This window comes from Juglans regia, unplaced genomic scaffold (assembly GCF_001411555.2).
Source record: "Juglans regia cultivar Chandler unplaced genomic scaffold, Walnut 2.0 Scaffold_674, whole genome shotgun sequence".
In the NCBI taxonomy this organism is placed as follows: Eukaryota; Viridiplantae; Streptophyta; class Magnoliopsida; order Fagales; family Juglandaceae; genus Juglans; species Juglans regia.
The window spans coordinates 40,059-64,654 of NW_023361600.1; the positions used below are offsets into that span (position 1 = coordinate 40,059).

The 24,596-nt window shown below is 40.4% G+C and overlaps 1 pseudogene; it reads left to right on the forward strand.

The window, feature by feature from the left end:
* The first annotated feature begins 20,182 nt into the window (after positions 1–20,182).
* LOC118346095 overlaps positions 20,183–24,596 on the forward strand; it is a 36,537-nt pseudogene continuing 32,123 nt past the window's right edge.

Consider the following 24,596-nt stretch of genomic DNA (forward strand, 5'->3'; position numbering starts at 1 on the left):
GTGCAAGAGCAAAAAGGGAAAATTTAATCCCTCCCAAAACGATGCCGTCCGCCTCACAACAGGTGCTCGTGGGCTAGCTCCATGCATCCGGGCTGACTTCAAAAGGCTGGGCCTAGAGCCCGGGTATTACATTCTTCCCCCCTTATAAAAATTCCGTCCTCGAAATTTGTCACGAGCTATTAGGATCGTCGTCGAACAACTGTGTGTACTTGACTTGCATTTCCTCTTCTAATTCCCAAGAGGCTTCACTGATAGCATGATTATTCCATACCACTTTAACCAATGGAATAGTTCGATTTTGTAACACTTGTTCTTTTTTCTCTACAATCCACACCGGCTCTTCTGTATAAGTCAGATCTTCCTGAAATTGAAGAGGCTCGTAATCAATAACGTGGGTGGGGCTACTCTGTGTACACCTGAGAGTGCGGGTGGTAGGGCTACTCTGTAAGCCACTGGTCCAATCCGATCAAGAATCTCAAATGGTCCGATGTACCTAGGGCTCAACTTACCCTTCTTTCCAAACCTCATAATCCCTCTCATGGGTGCAATCCTCAAGAATACCTTATCCCCAACTTCAAACTCTAATTGGCGACGACGGTTATCTGCATTGCTCTTCTACCGACTCTGAGCTGCTCTCATTCTAGCTCGAATGGTTTCAATATTCTCTGTTGTCTTCTGTATGATTTCTGGACTCAAAATTTGTCTTTCACCTACTTCGTCCCAATATAAAGGAGATCTACACTTCCTACCGTAAAGTGCTTCATAAGGTGCCATCTCAATGCTAGCCTGGTAACTGTTATTATAAGCAAACTCGACCAAAGGCAAGTGTCGAATCCAAGTTCCCTTAAAATCCAGCATACATGCTCTCAACATGTCTTCCAAAATTTGAATGGTCCTTTCCGACTGACCATCTGTTTGTGGGTGAAACGTCGTGCTGAAATTTAACTTAGTGCCCATGGCCTCTTGTAAGCTTCGCCAAAATTTCGAAGTGAAATGCGGATCTCTATCTGACACAATGGACACAGGTACCCCATGCAACCTCATGATTTCCTGTATATATAGCTTGGCTAGTTTCTCCAACTTATAAGAAACTTTGATAGGTACAAAATGAGCTGTCTTCGTCAAACGGCCTACTATCACCCAAATTGCATCTTGTCTTGTCGGTGTCCATGGTAAGCCTGTAACAAAATCCATAGAAATATGCTCCCATTTCCATTCTGGAATCTGAAGTGGTTGCAATAACCCTGCTGGTCTTTGGTGTTCTACTTTCACCTGTTGGCAAGTTAGGCACTGCACCACAAATTGAGCAATCTCTCTCTTCATGCCCTCCCACCAAAAAGACTTTCAAATCTCGATACACTTTTGTACTACCTGGGTGAACTATGTAAGGGGAGCGGTGCGCTTCTTCGAGGATAAGTCTTTTTATTACAACACTGTCCGGCACACAACATCTATTTCCAAACCTTAACACTCCATCTTCAGAAACATTAAACTCAGGTTTGTCCCCTTTATCTACTTCTTCGATTAATCTCGCCAACTTAGAATCTTCTTTTTGGGCGAGCTTAATTCTGTCTATCAAAGCTGGTTGAACTATTAAACTAGCTATCAATGCCTGCTGATCACCCACAACCACTTCAATAGTAGCTCTTTCCAAGTCCATTAATAAGTGGGGCTGAGTGGTAAGAGTTATAATTACTGGTTCCACTAGCTTCCTGCTAAGTGCATCAGCTACAACATTAGCTTTGCCTGGATGGTAGTTAATGTTGCAGTCATAATCCTTGACTAGTTCGAGCCATCTCCTCTGCCTCATATTCAGTTCTTTCTGAGTGAAGAAGTACTTCAAACTCTTGTGATCCGTGTAGATTTCGCACCTTTCACCATATAAATAATGTCTCCAAATTTTAAGTGCAAAGACAACGGCGGCCAACTCCAAATCATGTGTGGGGTAATTTTGCTCATATGTCTTCAATTGCCGAGAAGCGTAAGCTATTACTTTCCCATGCTACATCAAAACACACCCCAAACCCAATCGTGAAACGTCACTATAAACCACAAATCCTCCTCTTTCGCTAGGGACTGTCGAAACTGGAGCTGTCACCAATCTCTTCTTCAGTTCCTGGAAACTTTCCTCACATTTTTCAGTCCATACATACTTGTTATTCTTCCTAGTAAGGGCGGTAAGGGGAACCGTTATTTTTGAGAAATTGTCTATAAATCGACGGTAATAACCAGTCGAACCCAAGAATCTCCTAACTTCATGCACATTGGTTGGTTGAGTCCAGTTAACTATTGCTTCAATTTTCCCAGGGTCTACTGAAATACCATCCCTTGAGACTACATGTCCCAAAAATGCAATAGACTCAAGCCAAAATTCACAATTCTTCAACTTAGCAAATAATTTCTTGTCACTGAGTGTCCCTAGTACTTGTCTTAGATGGTCTTCGTGTTCAGCTTTGCACTTGGAGTAGATTAATATATCATCAATAAACACCACTACAAATTTATCCAAGAACTCATGAAATACTTGATTCATCAAATCCATAAATACTGCTGGGGCGTTGGTTAAACCAAAAGGCATGACTAAAAATTCATAATGGACGTACCTGGTTCTGAAAGTTGTCTTAGGCACATCCTCAGCCTTGATCTTTAATTGATGATAACCCGATCTAAGATCAATTTTAGAGAACACCTGTGCACCTTGCAACTAATCAAATAAATCATCGATGCGGGGCAACGGATATTTATTCTTTATGGTCACTCGATTCAGTTTCCTGTAGTCTATACACATCCTCATTGTCCCATCTTTCTTCTTCACAAACAAAACTGGAGCTCCCTAAGGTGACACACTAGGTCTGATGAAACCTTTGTCTAATAAGTCTTGCAACTGTTCTTTGAGCTCGGCTAACTCTGATGGCGCCATTCGATAAGGGGCTTTGGAAAGAGGCGTCGTGCCTAAGGTTAATTCAATAGCAAACTCTACTTCCCGCTCAAGCGGTAATCCAGACAAGTCTTCAGGAAAGAGTTCCGGATATTCCCTCACAATAGGAATCTCTTCTAGCTTCAATTCTTCTTTTGGTTCATCCACCACAAAAGCCAAATACCCTTGACACCCATCACGTAATAACTTGTCAACCAAGCAGAAATAACTGATGGAGGGGAATGCACCCTAGAACCCATAAACCGAAGTTCCTCTCCTTCATAACTGGAAGCTAACCAATCCATTCCCAAAATCACATCAAACCCAAACATAGGAAAGACTATCAGATTAGCTGGCATTTCCTTTCCGCTAATAGTTATTGGACACTTGAGTATGATCTTATTACAAGTCACTATATCACCAGTTGGGGTAGAGACCCTCAAATTGTAGTCCATCTCACTAGCAATAATGGGGCACAACTTAACATAATCCATTGAAATAAAGGAGTGGGTAGCCCCCGAGTCAAATAAAACAATAGCCTTATTGAGGAATAAGGGAACAATTCCTGGTTACGTCATATAATCCAAAGAGATAATAAGATAAATAATCCTTAATTCTCATCATAAAAAAAAAATGTTAAGGGACGGTCAGAAAATTATACCTGTGATGACATCATCCTTGTCCTCAGCTTCTCCCGGTGTCAAAGCAAACACCCGTGCTAGTACAGTCCTCTGCTGATTGTTGCCTTGGTTATTTGGCCTAAAGTTTTGAGCTGGGTTGGGCCTTCTGTTGTTCACCTCAAGCAATGGACATTCTCTAATGAAATGCCCATCTTTACCGCATTTGAAACATGATCCCACTTCCTTTCCGCACTCTCCATGGTGTATGCGATCACAGAACTTACAGGGGTTAGAGGTATGATTTCCCTGTATCTGTCTCTGACTTGAACTGCTCCCCTCATTTCTCCCTTTCCATTGCCCTTGATCTGAACTAGGGAATCCTTGTGGAGCAGCTCTCTTCCTCTTATCTTGCAATTCAGCACCCCTCTTGAGATTCTGCTCAACTAGCATCGCTTTGTGTACTGATTCTAAAAAATTCTGAATCTGAAATATCATCACCCGTTCATAAATCCTGTAGTTCAAACCTTCCTCAAACTTCCTAGTCTTTTTCTCCTCATCAGGAATCAAGTATGCGGCGAAACGTGATAATTCCGCAAACCTTGCAGCATACTGGCGCACAGTCATGGTCCCTTGCACCAAGTGAACTCTCGAGCCCTTGCTTCCCTATCAGCCTTAGGGAAAAATCGATCAAAGAAATTCTGCTTGAATTGAGCCCAAACAATTAACCCAGTCCCCTCAGTTTCCCTAATAACTTTCTCAGAATTCCACCATCTCTTTGCTTCTCCAGATAGTTTGAAAGCTGCGAACCTGACTTTTTGCTGATCGGTGCACTCCAAAACACCAAATATTTCTTCAATGTCTTGTATCCAATCTTCCGCAGCGTTCGCATTACCTCTTCCATCAAAGATGGGAGGATGCGTTCGATCAAATTGTTCAAACGTGCAACCCCCACCGTTGTCGTTTTCGTTCAAATCTTCAAGGGTTCGAACTTGACGATGAGCAGCCATCCTGAAAGTTTAAACTTGGTGAAACGTTCTAAAATAATAGAAAACAAAAATACCGGGTAAATAGAATAAAATAAGAAGATAAATAAAATATGCATATAAACACCTATATATATATATATATATAAAAATCAGATAACTATGTAAATCTGACATCACTTAATACACACGTATATCACTAGAATCTATAACCTCAGAGTTCCAAATTCAATTCCTAACATCAGCCAAATCTAAAACCTCAAATCTCATCAAAATCAATCATAAGGTTCTTCGAACTCAAACTTAAACATCTACATGACTATCCTTATAATCCTCCAGTTCCTATAGTTTCACATCTAATGAACCCACAGATATCTAAACCTCCAAGGTCTACAGTATGCAGAATTCAAACCTGTCTCTGATACCAACTGTAACGCCCCGGTCTTGCACGGGTCGGAGAGTTACTTCCTAGCACTTAAACTCACATTCCAACAATATAAAAATAGACTCCAAATTCCCAATATCATTTAGAAAATTTGATTCAATCTAATTTCCTTAATATAACCAATTTTCCAAAATGCCAAGTACTCACAACACAATAAAATTTCTTAATAAAATTCGACAATACTCATAAAAAACTTCCTATGCTTGAACCACTACACTTAAATCATCTCACCCAATGCCTAATAATCTTGATCCTCAGCTGAACCATCATAATATCTGAAAAATATTGTGGAGATAAGGGGGTGAGTTATCAACAACTCAGTAAGCAGAGAGCATATACTAGCATGTAAACATGAGCATTTATAACATTTGATAAGCAGAACAAAACATTTACTTTCAGAATGCAGAAACAAAACTTTGTACAAAAGCATTAGAGCGAAATTTCCAGAAAAATAAACTTATTCCAAAAAGAAAATCCGTTGGCATTTCCAAACTGAAACATTATAATTAAATCATCTCTTAGCATCACATCGGGATAATACCATGTTTAACCCCCGTGGTAGAGTTATAAACCACCATTATACCCGTGGCTGGGCCATATTCCATGTTTCACCCCTGTGGTAGGGTTATAAACCACCATTATACCCGTGGCTGGGCCATATTCCATGTTTCACCCTCATGGTAGGGTTATAAACCACCATTATACCCGTGGCTGGGCCTTAACAGAAACAGAACAAATTTCATCGAAAATCCGATTACAATCATATACAGAATCAGAACTTCATGCCAAGGTTTTCAGATGACACATCATATCAAAACAAAACACTGAAAAGTTTCAGATCATTTCACATGTTCGAGATAAACATAAACAAAATATTCTCATTTGTTCATAACAAAACTTTTAGAATTCCTTATTCGCTTTTTTATATAGTTCAGAAACAAAATGCACAAAACTAGCTCATGTCTACACCAGTCATGACAGAAAACACTTTCTCTTATATTGAATTTATGCATATGCAGAATAAACATCTGAGGTTGTTTTCAGATCATTTCTTTTAAAAAACAAATACGTTTATTTTCAAAGTCAACCTCATTTTATTTCTTTTATGCAAAACTAGTATATGAACCCCGCTTACCTGGACTTCTTAACTTTTCAGAATTTTCCTCAAAAATGTCGAGTCGACTATAAATCGTCACCTATAAAAATAATCACACAATTTTCGTAAGTTTTCAATCAATCACGGATTTCCATATTTAAGTCTAAGCTTCTAAAATAATCTATCTTAATTTCTCAAAACTTAAAACCCTCATAATCCCAAAATATATCACCACTTCCTAAAAAAATCACCAATATCCACCATGACCAACGTCAAACTCAAAACACCAATATTTAAATCCAAAACAGCCAACAAATTTCGTAGCATAAACCAATCACACAAACAACTCCATCATCCAATCCAACCGACCCCCTTACTCCTCAGACTTAGTCCGGCACAACCAACCAATTCACAGTAAATATGAGTTAGCACGAAAATACATTTAAATCTCAAAAATTCTTTGAGAAGATACTTACAATGCTATAATATAATTTTTGAAAGATCACGGAGGTGCTAGAAGCGGCAATGTAGCAACAAAACAATACCGGCTGCGTAGTAGGTAGATAAAACTCGCATTTGAGCGGTGACAAATCAGGGCAAGGGTATGATGCCGAGGGCTTAAGGATGTCGGTGAAGCTAGTGGTGGTGGTGGTTGGCCGTGGGTGGCGGCGTGGCTGGCGGTTGAAGGCAACACAAAATGGAGATGGAGATAGATGGGCTTCTGGGTGGCCAGTCAGACCAAGGATGGAGTGCATTAGGTTGCTAGAGAATTAGAATGATGATAGTGAAAAGATGATGAGCCGATAGTCGCGATAAGCGCCGAAACACAAAACGTCAGCAGCATAGTGATATTGCCCAATACATAGTGTAACAGCGGCTTCGAAGAGAAGAACCGAGAGGTGTTCCTTGAAAGTGGGGAAAGACCATGGTACAGGTGGGTGTCTGAACCGAAAAGCATACAATGACGAGGCTAGAGGGCATACGGGGAGAGAAGGAAGAGAATGTAGGAGGATCGGTCAGGAAAAAGGAAAGAAGGAAAGAAAAAAAAAGAAGAAAAAAAAAAAGAAAAGAGAAAAAGAAAGTGGAAAAGAAAAATGAAGGGAAATAAATGAGGTCTAAAACTCACAACTTAGGTCACAAAATTCTAACGAAAAATTATTTCAACACAACAGTTTTAAATAAAATAAATTTAAACATAGTGACTAAGTAAAATAAAATAATTAAATCTAACAATACAATAATTTTAAAACCCACAAACTAATTTAAATTAAGAGAAATTTAAATGCATAACAATTATTAATATCAAGGAAATATGTCAAATTTAATTTTCACAAATTAATAAAAATCATAAAAATAAACCCACTAAAATCTAAAAATTTAAAACAAGAGAATCAATTTTTAAATTAATAACAAATAATCATTCAATTAAAAAAAAATAAACTGAAAAACAAATACGGGGTGTTACATCCTCTCCCCCTTAAAAAAATTTCGTCCTCGAAATTTGAAAGGTTAAACATGATGCTAAAGCAGGATAGAAGATACAACCCAAAACATGCTAAACCTTCCATAGGAAATTCCATCATACTCGTACTAGTCCCCCATTGGCACAACACGTCCAGTATTCCTAGGGTGGCTATGATATCCAAAATCTCATTTTCCACAAGAGCCTTAATACAAAATCCAATGAATCCCCAAGATTAATAGCTCTATTAGATAATCTATATTAACCCCAATTGACTCCTATGGTATAACTTCCAAATCTTCATTGTATTCTACCTTTGGTAACCTAATGGTCACTTCCAAAGTTAATCATCAATAACATAATTGGTACAACTGAGCGGTTAGTCTCCAACTACAAGTATCGTCTCAAAAATTCAAGTCACGACTAATTTCTCAAAATCAACACAAAATTTGAATTCCTAATTACAACCAAAATATCACGCTTCTACTGCGAACTCTGATAATTCGCCACATGCATAAAATTTATGTCCTCATAAAGCAACAGCATCGAGGAAAAAAAATGCTTGATCTCCCAAAACCATGAATTATTACACTTTTTCCCTCAAAATCACTAAGAATGCCTTCTTGAATCTACACCAACTATCATCCTTAAATCTGATATGGATCTAATCCCAAAACCTGCTACTAAAACCTTGAACTAATAACAATTATTATCCAAACTGGACCAATACCTTCAATCCTCAAAGAAATAATCCCCTTGAAAATTCATATATCAATAACTCAACTTCGATCAACCCCATAATAATGGTCACATCCAAAATAAATCAAGCTAGCACACCAAGCCTGCAGAATTAAAAACTTAAATCTTATTTCAATTCAGTCCTTCAAATTTGTAATTTTAAAACCTTAAATTATACCAGAATCATTTTCCGAAATCTGTAAGATCGATGAACTTATATCCAATTATAAAACAATCGACTCCCGAAGCTTTCAAAATCTAAAATATTAAATGATAACAATTTCCTAAAGTCTGCAAAACCTTAAACTTTTGGTGAAATTTCCATAAATCTATCCTTAAAGTTTGTTGAACTTACAATCTTCTATTCTAAAGCCTCGTGTCATACATCCATGAAATCGAAAACCTCAAATATCTTACTCCCTGAATAGATCACCCAGACCATGTCGTTCTTTTCAAACCTTGATATTATAAAAGCACACCAAGTCGATAAAAGTTTAAGCCTACTCTGCTAAATATTTATACCTAACAATAGCATTCTCAGTCGTACCATCTTCCTGCCATAACTTAATCTTTAACCCACTTTTTAGCTTCGAACGAAATGAACAAAATAAAGTAACTTAATAAATAAAATAACATAATTCCAATTCAAATAAAAAAAATCAAACAAAACCAAATAAATTCAAGTTAAATAAAAATAATAATTTCCAATTAAACCTTTAAACTTTTCTGATACTGCACATATGGTTTTACCCATTCTTAATCATATATTTAACCAACTCATATAGTTCTTCCTACCATCTAATATTGTAAACCCGACATTGCTCTAAACTCCTGTACATTTTTAGAATCTAAACCACAAAAATCTAAACCTTAAATCTTATAAAGATGATTTCCAAGTCATATCCTACATCCTACAGAATAAGCTTACCGGATCTAAATCCTGATATGCTATAAAAATCATTTCTTAGAATTTACAAAATCTAAATCCTCAAATCCCATCAAAATCAATCATAAGGTTGTTTTTTTTTTTTTTAGAATCTCCAACATAAATATCCACATGATCATCCTTAAATTCCTCAAGTTCCTACACTGAAATCTTTACATCCTATGAACCCACAGAAATTTAAACCTCCAAGGTTTATAGTATGCAGAATTCAAACTTGGCTCTGATACCAACTGTAACGCCCCTGTCCCGCACGGGTCGGAGAGTTACTTCCTAGCACTTAAACTCACATTCCAACAATATAAAAATAGACTCCAAATTCCCAATATCATTTAGAAAATTCGATTCAATCTAATTTCCTCAATATAACCAATTTTCCAAAATGTTAAGTCATTACAACACAATAAAATTTCTTAATAAAATACGACAATACTCATAAAAAACTTCCTATGCTTGAACCACTACACTTAAGACATCTCACCCAATGCCTCATAATCTTAATCCTCAGCTGAACCATCATAATATCTGAAAAATATTGTGGAGATAAGGGGTGAGTTATCAACAACTCAGTAAGCAGAGAGCATATACTAGCATGTAAACATGAGCATTTATAACATTTGATAAGCCGAACAAAGCATTTACTTTCAGAATGCAGAAACAAAACTTGTACAAAAACATTAGAGCGAAATTTTCAGAAAAATAAACTTATTCCAAAAAGTGAATCCGTTGGCATTTCTAAACTGAAACATTATAATCATATCATCGTTTAATATCACATTGGGACAATACCATGTTTAACCCCAGTTGTAACGCCCGTCCTTGTAGTGGGACTTTTTCTAAAATATTTTTATAAAAAGGACGACGGGAATTACCGTCCTGTTTAAAACTTTTCACTTGCATCCCCAGGGTGCGAGACTCTACGTTTATAAATAAAATGTGCTTTGATCATAAAAGAGGGTTACAGCTGAAAACATAAATCTTATAATAAAATGGCCTCGTACGTTTAAAACTCGTGCCTAGACTTCCATGCTCTTCCCCATGGGCCGTGTCCATCCTGATCGTGCAGTTCCTGTGAGGGGGAGGGACATGCATAAAAACTAAAATGAGTCGAAGACTCATAAGCATTACTTCATACGGTTAAAATATAACAACATAGGTTTTCATTCATGCATTCATCATTCGTACATACTATTACGTGCGTGCCTACGTGTCTTGTGTGCGTTCGTTTGAAAACGTCACTGGACGGGGCTTTTCTTTCGAAAGGCTTTCCTCTATTTAAAACGTGTCCCCTGTCAGTACCTTCATTTCGTCAAGAGTCGCTTTACGGGGTTTTACTTTAAAAAGGCTTTTTCGTCGTAAAACGTTTCCCCCGTCAGTGCCTTCATTTCTTAAAGAGCCCGTGCTCTTGTGCATACATGTGCGTTCGTGCGTTCGTGCATGCGTGTGTACATCCATTCTTTCTTATCGCTTTCATAGGCCAGTACACACAATTACGCCCCGTGTGTTTGGGGTTAGCGGTCTTCCTTTGGACCCGGATTCCGCCCGTGGCCACGGGTTGGGAACCCCTTTTTCATAGGGGGCAGCACTGGGTGCACTTCCAGCGCTACTTACCCGGTATTGCAATCTGCCCATTCATCGATACCCTTTCATTCATGTCATGTGGCCGTTACGTGTCTTCATACATTCATGCTTTCATTTCTTTCTTTCTTTCATTCGTTCATGTCAGCTCGAAGGAGCTGAAGCTTTCATTCAGTTCTTTCTTTCATTTTACAGTCCTTTCTTTTCATGAGAAAACATTTCTTTTTGTGAGAAGGTATCGTTTGGGGAGTAAGCCCGAAAATGGTCTTTCCGTTTTCTTTTTCAATTTCATTTCAACTCTATCTTCCCTTTAACAAAGAACATACATGGGCTTAAGCGTCAGCTTCCGTGGCATCCTATAAGCGTCACCTTGAACGTCGTCAATCATGGCATCCGCGAGCATCACCTCGTGGTGCACATGAGAGCGTCGGTTCGTAGGATTCACGAAAGCATCTGCTTTCATGCATCTTCATCAGTTTATGGACTTTTCTTAGAAAATACATACAATAGATACAGCGTATAGTCATCCATTCACATGTATACAATTAATACTTTGGGTGCGTAAAAAGGGGCTGCCAAGGAGGGGCCGTACATACTTATACTTTTGAACATTTAGCATTTTCTTTCTTAAAACATCTTTAGTCTTTTCGTGAGCATTTTAAAGGAAAAGCGTTTCTTGTATCTTTGATAACTCTAGAAGAGTATGAACGTAACACTTACCTGGACTCCATGCTACTTGCATGTCATTCAGTCCATTCACGTGCTTGTCAGATGGCAACCTACATGCATACACATAACCTTAGCATCATTCTATATCTAATGCATAAGTAACTTAAACTATAAATAGAACTACACTATACTTAGAACACTCTCCTTCTATCCCGTGCACTTACGTGCCCTTCACTATATTAAACCCTTCGAGGACCACTTACGGTCACCACAACTTCCAACTCAAAGTCTTTTCTCGAGTGCTCATCTACTAAAGTGGACCCCTTATTCACCTTAGGATTAAGACACTAGGACATTCGTCTTACTCTTCTTACAACCACATTCGACGCATGATTCCGACCGATGGAATCACACATCTCAATCCTAACGATGCATCCGTCACTATCTTCATGCATCTTGGCCCACACTAAATCCTCATTCCTATCCATAAAGACACATGGCTCTAAGCCAACTCTGAGGCTTAAGCACCGTGCAACTATGCTCATGACAGATTACCCATTACATATAGTGAATCCGTCCGGCACGTGTCTCTCACCATGTTACACAGGTACCTTACCCCTTTATCACCTAAGATCAACATATATCACACGTTGATCACCTGCTCGTAGGGACAAGGGCCATACTCCGATACCAATCTTCCCTTAACCCGGCTAGCATGACTCTTCACACTACCCGTCCCTCTTGATAGTTCATCCCAACACTTAACACGACAAGACTCCATCCATAACTATGTTTCATGTCACGTTATATAGCCCGAGATTGCTCCAGTGCTACACTGTGACCTTGTCGTGTTACCTAGCATTCTACTTCATCACTCCTGACTCATCACGAGTACGGTTCCTCACGTACTCCCTTCACATCGTGACATCTCGTCACGTTCCCATTTCGCCATTTCTACACTTCAACACTTCACCCATCATAAGCATGACTTCCAATAACCACGTCACTTCGTGACGTTGCCCAGTCATGCTTCCGCTGCGTACTCTTACACTTATTCCACTACTTCACCCATCACAAGCACGACTGTCAGTGGTCATGTCACTTCGTGACATTCCTCAGCCATGCTTCCGCTGCGCACTCTTATACTTGCTCTGATACTTTCACGCATACTTTTAGCTATAAGTCCATTGCAGTGACACTTGTCATCTCAGACTACAAGCTACGCCATAACTACTTCGGGACACTGTTCCACAGTTCCCGACACTATCCATCACATTCCACGCCCATAAATCACATAACCATCATTATCTCTACGACACGTCACACGTAGTGTCGCTGCTACGTGGAGTACACTCCACGTATACTCCCTTCATACACACCACATCACCATTATGGCATACCTACCATATGGTACATCACTTCATCACATGGAGTACGTTCCACTCGTACTCCCTTTACATACGCTCCATCACCACTATGGCCTACACGCCATATGGTGCATCCCCAATCATATGGAGTGCATTCCACATGCACTCCATCCATACACACCATATCACCACTATGGCATACCCGCCATATGGTACATCATTATATCACATGGAGTACACTCCTCGTATACTCCCTTTATACACACTATGACACATCACCACTATGGCATACACGCCATATGGTGTATCTCACCATCTCATGGAGTACATCCCATTTGTACTCCCCACATATACAACACGCCACATCACCACTATGGTATACACGCCATATGGTGCATCGCAGAATCTCATGGAGTACATTCCACATGCACTCTCCACATACATACCACATCACCAATATGGCATACACGCCATATGGTGCATCGTCCACCACATAAAGTACATTCTACATGTACTCCTCTTACACGCACTACGCCACTGAGTACACTCCACTTGTACTCATCCCGTTCCACCATACGTCAGGAGGGTATATTTTACATATACTCTCCTTATCTCACATTACGCCACACATAAGGTACACACAGCGTGTACTATTTCCATTCCACATGTCACATCACCATTATGGCATGTCCGCCACATGGTGCATTACTCCACCCCATAGAGTACACTCCACGTGTACTCCTCACATATACTATACCCCACACAGAGTACACCCATCGTATACTCCCTTCATACACATCACGGCATGTCACCATTATGGCGTACCCACCATATGGTGCATCTCACCATCACATGGAGTACATTCCATTTGTACTCCCTACATATATAACACGCCACATGTACACAGAGTACACTCAGTGTGCATCGTATCTATTCTACATATACCGTGCCACCATTACAGCACATATTTCCCAATCACACTACATGGCACAGTCCACAACACTTCCCATCTACACCCAACACATCACAGTACCCTACACGGCACAATGCACCTCCATACAACACATATAAGCCCAACACTTCACTACACAAAATGCCCAACACTTCATCACAATGCCACAACTCCACAAATACTAACAGCACAGTCCACAACCTAGTCAACCAATCAATATCTAACATAATTACGAGGGATAGAGAGTTATACCATTGACGGGATAACCCGTTCGTTGCTTGCTGATTGTCATAGCCGATGATGTCGGAGGAGTCGTACGTGGCGGCTAACTCACGTACGGTGACTGTTTAGGTGTTTGGATAGCTAGGTGTGGTCTTGGAAAGGCTCGTGATGGCCTTGTGATGATGGCGAGGGGCATAACACGGCAGATCTAGCCATGTACAGTGGCGGTCAATCACACGTAGTGACTGTCCATCACGTGCAGTGATTACCCATCACATAAAGTGATGGTTTAGACCTAGGGCTTGGCTAAAGGAGGTGTGGTGAATCTCGTGGTGGCGTCAAGGTGGCGCCACGGTGGCAGATCTGGCCATTCCATGGAGGAGAAGCCGTGGGAGAGTGAGAGAGAGTGTGCTCTCGTGGGTGGCAGATTGGGGCCAATGGAGGTCGGGTTGGCTTGGTGGCGGCCTGAGGAGGCTGATGGTGGTGGTTACCAGCTGTGGGTGGCGGTGCACGGCGTGCAATCCGTGCGTGCGTGAGAGGGGAACCCGTGAGGTAGAGGAGGGGGTTTCTGGCCATGGGTCACGTGGAGGAGCTCGGGGAAAGGGAGAGGAGGTCCATGGCGTCGCATGGTGGTCGTGGGTGGCCGCGTTGTTAGGGACCCCGGTCTAGTCCCTAAACACTTGCCTTGCTAAGCCAATAGTAACCTTGAGGTGACCGAGTCCAAGTCCTTCTCTTGCTTGGTCCACGTCCAATGTAGGTCAAGATGACCAATGTGTCAATATGAAAATATGTATTTCGGCTAGAAATGATAAATGATATTAGGGTTGGATGATGTAAGTGTAGGGTAGGGTGATGGGTGATGCACGGCTATGAGGTATAGTAGGGTTTCCCGAAATGGTAAGGGATAATGGTGGCTAGGGTTTATCCAAGTGGGTACGGATGTGTGCGGCTAGGGCTACCCAAAAGGGTACGGAAATGGGCAGCTAGGTTTGGCCAAATTAGGAAGGTAGTTGGCGGCTAGGGTTAGCTCACTATGGAATGTATGTGTGGCGGCTAGGGTTTGTCTCAAAGTGGTAAGTGAGGTGGCGGCTAGGGTTCCCAAGTAGGGTATGGTAGATGGTAGCTAGGGTTGCCGAAATAGGGTAGTATGGGAATTAGGAAAGTTTCCTAATTATGAGGGATGCAAAAGGAATGTTGGGTGGCGGCTAGGCAAGTCCCAATAAGGCAATAGTTGGCCGAATGGGATTTGACCTACCAAGTGATGCAATTCGGCTATGACAACCAAAAAGGGTTAGGGCAACTTATGGAAAGTTGACTAACACTTGTTATAGTCGAAATGTGGATTCACATGGATTGAGAGACCAAAAATAATGAAGAACTTCAAGAACAAATGTGGAACTCCAAGAACAATTTATAGAATACTATTGCTCTTAAATAAACTAAAATAACACAAAGAACACATGAACAATCAAGCCTTGATTCACGTATTGCACAAGGAATGATTAAACTACATAAAATGATAAATCAATTTGGGATTCACGGATTGCACCCAAATTGCCCAAGTGCTCTTGCACCGAAGATGATCTCTCAAACAATGTTCTCTCTCTAAGAGTTTTGCCAAAAGATGGGAATGTAATGACTAGTGGTCCTATTTATAGGTTACAACTTGGAAACCCTAAAATGGTCCCTTCAAAGTAAATAACAAATAATCAAAGGACTAAATAAGTAAAACAAATAAAAGGGAGCCATGAACTAAACCATGGTGTGACATGCACGGACCCAAGGTGGGTCAAGTGGTTGCATGTTGGTTGGTTCGGCATGGCCCATGTGGTTGGCTTGGGCGTTGGCTGCATGGCACGGGCTGGAGCCGTGCGCTGGATGGCACGCCTGGATGGCATGCCACTGGCCTGCTCCGCATGGCACGGGCTGGAGCCGTGCGCTGGATGGCACGCCATGGGACGTGCCACTAGCCTCGCTGGTGCGCTGCAGGATGGGCGTGGGCGTGCTGGCATGGGCGTGCTAGCGTGCGGCAGGAGGAACCAAGGCTATGCGGGTGCGCGGCATGGTCAGCCTGGTCGTGCGCGCGCGCGGGCGGACTGGCTGGTCTGTGTGGCGCATGGGTGCGCGCAGGGCCCTGCGGCCCACTGGTGTGCGCATGGGCCTGCGCACTGCGAAGTGCCTGGGCGTGCGGCCCGCTGGGGCGCCTGGTGCTGCGCGCATGTGCGCGCGGGCCTGTGCTGCGCGCCTGTGCGCGCTGGCCTGTGCTGCGCGTCTGCACGCGCTGACTTGTGCTGCGCGCGCTGCCGTGTGCTTGCTAGCCTCGCTAGCCCGCATGCTGTGAAGGCATGGCTGTGGGCTAGCCAAGGTGCTAGTACCCTCCATGGCTAGGGCTTGTGCTGCCCCCCTTGAGGCAACTAGACGTGGGGGCCTTACACGCGTATGGCGGCGCACGGTGGGAAATGGGTTAGAGACCCATTTCGGGTACTTGACGTGGAAGGAGGGGGAGGACTGCATCATAGGAGCTGGCTTCGGTGGAGGATGATGGCCGGTGGGAGAGGAGCTCGTCGAGGGAGTGGTGGCGTTGGAGGGCGGCGCACGGCGGCGCTACACGCACTAAGCCCATTTGGGCTTCACACTTCGAAGGGAGAGGAAGAGGGAGCGTGAGGTGGAGGGGTTGGCATGGTTGAGCTCGCCGGCGTGAGAAGCAGCTGGTGGTGTCGGCGGTGTGGCCTGGCGACGCATGGCGATGCCGAGCTGTGCGTTGGAAGGCTTCGGCGTGGAGGAGATGCGTACCTCGTACGCCGAATGAGAGAGGGAGGAGAGAGAGAGTTACGGGGAAATGGGAGGGAAAGAGAGGGGTCTGGGTATTTAACCCAGTCCTTTCGTCTGGGGGTCTACACGACGATCTAACGACGAATAATTAAAACACTGATTTGAAGATGCGTAAAACATTAATTTAATTAAAAGCACTTAGAGGAATTAAGGTAGGTATTATTTTAAACTAACTTTAGTTTATAAAATAATATTCTTCGTCATTAATAGAATGATGAAGTCTCACTTAACATATTTAAAAGGGTTAAACCATTTATTTAATAAAAGTTCTCAACATAATTTAAATCTCATAATATCTTAAATAATTGAAATCATTTTAATAATAATATTAAAACACTGGGCGTGCCCTTGAAGTCACACGATATCTTTCGAGATACGCTATCATGGTTCGACACGCATAACGTGACTCACAGTCGGTAGTGAGAAAGGCAGATGATCACATAATCTCTGCCTTCGGGATTTGCTTACGTCATCAAGACGAAACATACGTCAGAAAGAGAGAAGCGTACGTAAGAAGAAGGAGCTGGGTATTACACCAGTGGTAGGGTTATAAACCACCATTATATCCATGGCTGGGCCATATTCCATGTTTCACCCCTGTGGTAGGGTTATAAACCACCATTATACCCGTGGCTGGGCCATTTTTCATGTTTCACCCCCGTGGTAGGGTTATAAACCACCATTATGCCCGTGGCTGGGCCTTAACAGAAACAGAACAGATTTCATCGAAAATCAGATTATAATCATATACAGAATCAGAACTTCATGCCAAGGTTCTCGGATGTCACATCATTTCAAAACAAAATACTGAAAAGTTTCAGATCATTTCACATGTTCGAGATAAACATAAACAAAATATTCTCATTTGTTCATAACAAAACTTCTAGATTTTCATATTCGCTCTTTTACATAGTTCAGAAATAAAATGCACAAAACTAGCTCATGTCTACACCAGTCATGATAGAAAAACACTTTCTCTTATATAGAATTTATGCATATGTAGAATAAACATCTGAGGTTGTTTTCAGATTATCTCTTTCAAAAAGAAAATAAACACATTTATTCTCAAAGTCAACCTCCTTTTATTTATTTTATGCAAAACTAGTATATGAACCCCGCTTACCTGGACTTCTTAGCTTTTCAAAATTTTCCTAAAAAATGTCGAGTCGACTATAAATCGTCACCTATTAAAATAATCACATAATTTCCGTAAGTTTTCAATCAATCACGGATTTCCATATTTAAGCCTAAGCTTCTAAAACAATCTATCTTAATTTCTCAAAACTTAAAACCCTTATAATTCTAAAATATATCACCACTTCCTAAAAAAAATACTAATATCCACCATGACCAACGTCAAACTCAAAACACCAATATTTAAATCCGAAACAGCCAATAAATTTCATGGCATAACCTAATCACACAAACAACTCCATCATCCAATCCAACCGACCCCCTGACTCCTCGGACTCAGTCCGGCACAACCAATCAATTCACAGTAAATATGAGTTTGTGCGAAAATACATTTAAATCTCAAAAGTTCTTCGAGAAAAATACTTACAATGCTAAAATATAATTTTTGAAAGATCACGGAAGTGCTAGAAACGGCAATGCAGCAACAAAACAGTGCGAAATGCATTGTGGCCGTGGGTCTTAGAAACCCACTTTTGAACGGGTGTGAACGAAGACCCGAGATTGATAGGGTAGGGCCTAGGGATGTCGGTGAATCTAGTGGTGGTGGTGGTTTGTCGTGGGTGGCGGCGTGGGCGGCGGTTGAAGGCCAAAAAGCACGAATCTGAGATGGAGATAGATGGGTTTCACCGGTGACAGATCGGAGCCAAGGATGGGTGCATTAGGTTGCTAGGAGGTCGATGATGAAGTGGTGAAGAAATGGTGGCCGATGGTGGCGCGACGGCGGCGCACGAGCACAAGGAACACCGCGGCATAGTGTTGCGCGTGGGGGCAAACGGCAACGCGAGAGGGGCTGAGATTGGAGGGAGATGGTCGCCGGAGGGTGGGGAAGGCTGTGGGCTTGGCGGTGTTGCCAGAAAGAGGCACATGGTGGCGGGCTGCGGGAGAGAAGGATCGGACGGAGTGAGAGAGAGGGGCTGGGTCGCGCGCGGGAGGAGCAGTTCCGGAAAAGGAAAGAAGGAAAGAAAAAAAAAAAGAAAGAAGAAAAAAAAAAGAAAAGAGAAAAAGAAAGTGGAAAAGAAAAATGAAGGAAAATAAATGAGGTCTAAAACTCACAACTTAGGTCACAAAATTCTAACCAACACAACTGTTTTAAATAAAATAAATTTAAACACAGTGACTAAGTAAAATAAAATAATTAAATCCAAAAATACAATAATTTTAAAACCCACAAACTAATTTAAATTAAGAGAAATTTAAATGCATAACAATTATTAATATTAAGGAAACATGTCAAATTTAATTTTCACAAATTAATAAAAAACATAAAAATAAATCCACTAAAATCTAAAAATTTAAAACAAGAGAATCAATTTTTAAATTAATAACAAATAATCATTCAATTAAAAAAAATACACTAGAAAAAAAAATACGAGGTGTTACAACGAATTTATATATATAGAATCAATGCTTTTGAGGATGAAGCTATAAATATGCCAAAATGGGGTGAGTGCATGATCACTCTCTCTTGGGTAAGTTTGAAATCGCTAGATAAGAGGAAAAAAAAAAAAAAAATTCTAGTACTAAAATATGATTACTTTCATCATTTCTTGAATTAGATTGAATTGATCAGACTAAAATTTTTAAGAAGCTTAGTGTGCAAATTCAAGAGATAAATACACAACCTGAATTTTACATAATTTATTAGTACTTCTGGTGTGAATCTCTTAAATAGTATTAAATGCTTATAATCATAAGCTTTATCTATACAATTATGCAAAATAGATACACAAATAATGTTGATGATTAGGCATTCATAACTTTACACACACACACGAGAATGATTAGATATTGTATGCCTCCAGCTTAGAGCAGATAGATTGATTAGGTTCTTTAGCTCATGATACATGCTAGCATAAAAAATGCGTAGTACTCATCTTGGAGAACTATATGATCATGAGGTAATATATGCTAATTAATGTACTTTCATTCTTTACAGCAAGCTGCCTAGCTATAATTATATATATATATATATATATATATATATATATATATCCTCTCTTTTAATATATTTTTTGGAAATATTTGTTTTTTGTTTTTATCATAAACCGATGATCAAACTTTGGGTTGGAGAATCTTTTTGCTAATTCTTTTTCTGAACCATTTTGCTAATTATTTGGATTGGAGAATCATATTCTTATACGAGATTTAATATAATCTGTAAGTGATGTCAAACTTACCCTACTTTTATGGCATGTGTGGAGTGGTGAGTGAGTTATTGCTTAAGAGGTACTTCAGGAAGGTATGCCTGTGCTTAATTTCCTCCATTAATCTTCATGTTTTGAGACTTTGGTCAGTAGATAACTGGATTTTAAATAATGGTGGCAAGAAGTTCATGGCAGTGCTCAAATATCATAGTCAGATATAGTTCAGACATGTAGAAGAGTCAGTCCTCCAACTTTTCCCATCTTTCCTTGCTTTTTTCTTTTAATAATCTATTTATTAATTGAAACACGAGTGATAATTGTGGTCAAAGGTTGAGCAGTACTGAGCACTTTGTCTGACTTCCATGACATTATGTTTCCTTCAACAGTCTTTGGAGGAGAGGCAGAGTTCAAATGTTTGGCAGTTTCTGGAAGCAATCAATGGGTAAATCCTGTTTTTAAGATGGTTTTGCTTTACTTTCCATAGTAAGGATAAAATCCCTGGAATTTAGTACATAGGGAATGAATGTCTAATTTGAGATCCTTCTATGGTTGAGTGCAACCCTAGAGTGCAATATCCTCACATATTGTTTTATGGAAGAGGACGGGACGTCCGTGCATCCTCAAATATTAATATGCAGACTTTATGTATATTCTCACCCATGTAATATATCTTAAATTCTTTATATATCATAACTGATTAGTGTGAGGATTTGCCGTCCTCTAGAAAATGTGCCATCGATTATGTGTGCATCTGATCTCAATCCCAATCCCAATAAATAACTTGATGTTGTCAACTAAAAGAAAAATGTGATCCTGAGCACAATACAAACTTACTGCTAAGATGTTGTTAATTTCATTCTGTACCCTCCCTCCAGTTTAAACAGTCCACCCACTACAACATCATACAAATATAGCATTTGTCATTAGTATAAAAAGGATGTAGTATCGAAATGCTTAACGGGTGCAAACAACTTCCCCACCTCCAGCCCAGTTGACAAAATGTTGTTCGTGAAGGAGATGATCTGAATCCCCTACACCTGCAAGTGCACCAATGGGACGGCGACAATGAGCGGCAAGTTGGATTTGGAGGCTAGGCTTCGAGAGAACAGAAAATGTAAGAACAAATTTATAGTTCGGTCGTTTAACACCTGAAGAACAAACCCGATACTAGTTGGGTTGAGGAACCGACTTTACACATGTCGGTTCGGATCGATTACGCCGGCTCACTGGGGTCGCGGAACATATACACATAATGTTCCTCGTCTTTTTTTTTCTTTCCAAAAGGACGCAGAATGTCCCATGTCGATGGAAATCGGAATTTGAAGATCCCGAACGACCAAAAGGAGCAATGCTATTAAAAAAACTTTGAATTAGCATCATCTGGACATACTAAATGCACCCCGCTTTCTTTCACTTCTACATCTTGTAGAGGACCTTTGGGATAAGACCAACATGTATCAAATGAAATCTTAATCACCCTCCGTATATCCAAAAATCGCAAAACCGCCGGTATATATGCCAAGAATCCAATTCGCTTACCCAAAGATACGTTCAAGATAGGAGGTATTAAATTGTAATGCGAACAATTATATTCCACATAATATTCTTCATCCACTATTGTAAGCCTCACCTCTGACGTATTTATAATCCATCCCTTGAATAACGAAGAAATTGAATTACATCCTAATTGATAATTGGAAAAGAATTGATCAGAATCACAGACAATAAAGAAAGCAAACCCCATCTCCGGATTCGTATTAGCATCCAAATCTATCTTTATAGAGGAGCCATCACTTTTATACTGGACCCACTTTGGGATCATATGGAATCCCAACCACCATCCACTTATCATGTTCTGTAAAAACAATTTCAAAAAGAGATGTTAATTGCAGCAAAAATAAAGCAATGGCAAGGCGATGATTAATTTTTCTATTTGTGAAATGAAATTGTAACACCCCGACCCCGCGGGTCCGGAGAGTTAACTCATAAAACCTGATAATCAACTCTAACAAGGCTAGAGTACTTCCAAATTCAAGAATTTATCCATTTTCCCAAACCTCAAATCGAACGTATATACTTCAATTAAATAAATCAAATAAACTCATCTATCAAATATTCAATCCAACAACCCAAATAAAATCAACTCTTCTTCATGTCTCAAATAACAACTAGAAATAATATAACATTAACATAAGTATCCATAAACCGTCTAAATCCATTGAAGCAAACTTAAGAAAGATAATTAACCTCCAACACCAATACTAATATCATGAGATACCCAACAACAAAACAATGCTAATCTTCTCCATAGACTCTAATACTGATCTTCAGCTGAGCCATCGATGTCATCTGAAATATTATGAAGATTAACGGGGTGAGTTATCAACAACTCAGTAAGCAGAGAGCATATACTAGCATGTAAACATGAGCATTTATAACATTTGATAAGCCGAACAGAACATTTACTTTCAGAATGTAGAAACAAAACTTGTACAAAAACATTAGAGCGAAATTTTCAGAAAAATGAACTTATTCCAAAAATAGAATCCGTTGACATTTCTAAACTGAAACATTATAATCTTATCTTCATTTAATATCACATCGGGACAATACCATGTTTAACCCCCGTGGTAGGGTTATAAACCACTATTATACCCGTGGCTGGGCCATATTCCATGTTTCACCCCCGTGGTAGGGTTATAAACCACCATTATACCCGTGGCTGGGCCATTTTCCATGTTTCACCCCCGTGGTAGGGTTATAAACCACCATTATACCCGTGGCTGGGCCGTATACCATGTTTCACCCCCGTGGTAGGGTTATAAACCACCATTATACCCGTGGCTGGGCCTTAACAGAAACAGAACGGATTTCATCGAAAATCCGGTTACAATCATATACAGAATCAGAACATCATGCCAAGATTCTCAGATGATACCTCATATCAAAACAAAACATTGAAAGGCTTCAGATCATTTCACATGTTCGAGATAAACATAAACAAAATATTCTCATTTGTTCATAACAAAACTTCCAGATTTTCATATTCGCTCTTTTACATAGTTCAGAAATAAAGTACACAAAACTTGCTCATGTCTACACTAGTCATGACAGAAAAACATTTTCCCTTATATAGAATTTATGCATATGTAGAATAAACATTTGAGGTTGTTTTCAGATCATCTCTTTCAAAAATAAACACATTTATTCTCAAAGTCAACCTCCTTTCATTTATTTTATGCAAAACTAGTATATAAACCCCGCTTACCTGGACTTCTTAGCTTTTCAGAAATTTCTTCAAAAAATGTTGAGTCGACTAATAATCGTCACCTATAAAAAAATAATCACACAATTTCCGTAAGTTTTCAACCAATTACGGATTTCCATATTTAAGCCTAAGCTTCTAAAATAATCTATCTTAATTTCTCAAAACTTAAAAATCCTCATAATCCCAAAGTATATCATTACTTCATAAAATCACCAATATCCACCACAACCCACGTCATACACAAAACACCAATATTTAAACCCGAACAGCCAACAAATCTCATAGTCTAAACCAATCATACTAACAACTCCATCACCCAATCCAATCAACCCCGTTACTCCTCGGACTCAGTCCGGCAAAACCAACCAGCAATTAAAATACAGTGTAATGTGCTAGTGCAAAAATACATTAAATTCACGAGAATTCTTTGAAAAAAATACTTACATTGCTATATAATGATTTCCGAAGGATCACGAAACTGAAAAAGGCGACGTCTGAGCAACACCACAGTGTAAAATACACTGTGGCCGTGGGTCACAAATACCCACTTTTCAACGGAGACAAACGAAGACCCCAAAATGATAGGGTAGGGCCTAGAGAGGTCGGTGAAGCCAATGGTGGTGGTGGTTTGCCGTGGATGACGGCGCAAATGGTGTTTTAAGGCCAAAAACGTACAAATCGTAAATGGACTTGGTGGGGCTTCACCGGTGACGGATCGGAGCTGGGGTTGGGTCCAAAGGGTTGCCAAGAGGTCAGGGATGAAGTGGTAGGAAGATGGTGGCAGGTGGTGGAACGACGGCGGCGCAGCGGCGCAAGGAATGCCGCGGCTTCGTGTGGTGCGTGGAGGCTAACGGCGGCGCGGCTGGGGCTGGAAATCGGAGAGGGAGGTCGCCGGCCGGTGGGGAGCACGATGGGGTGGGCGGTGTCGCGCACGGCGGCGCGACGGCGGTGGGCTGGGTGAGGAACGGTTGCACGGCGTGAGAGAGAGAGAGAAACGTCCGCGCGGCAGCAGGGGGGAGAAAAAGAAAAAGAAAGAAAGAAAAAAAAGAAGAAAAAGAAAAGAGAAAAGAGAAAAAAAATGTAGGGAAAGAAATAAGGTCCAAATCCTCAAATCTTGGGTCACAAAAAAAGATCCAACGGAAACGATTTTAAAACAGCAAGTAAAA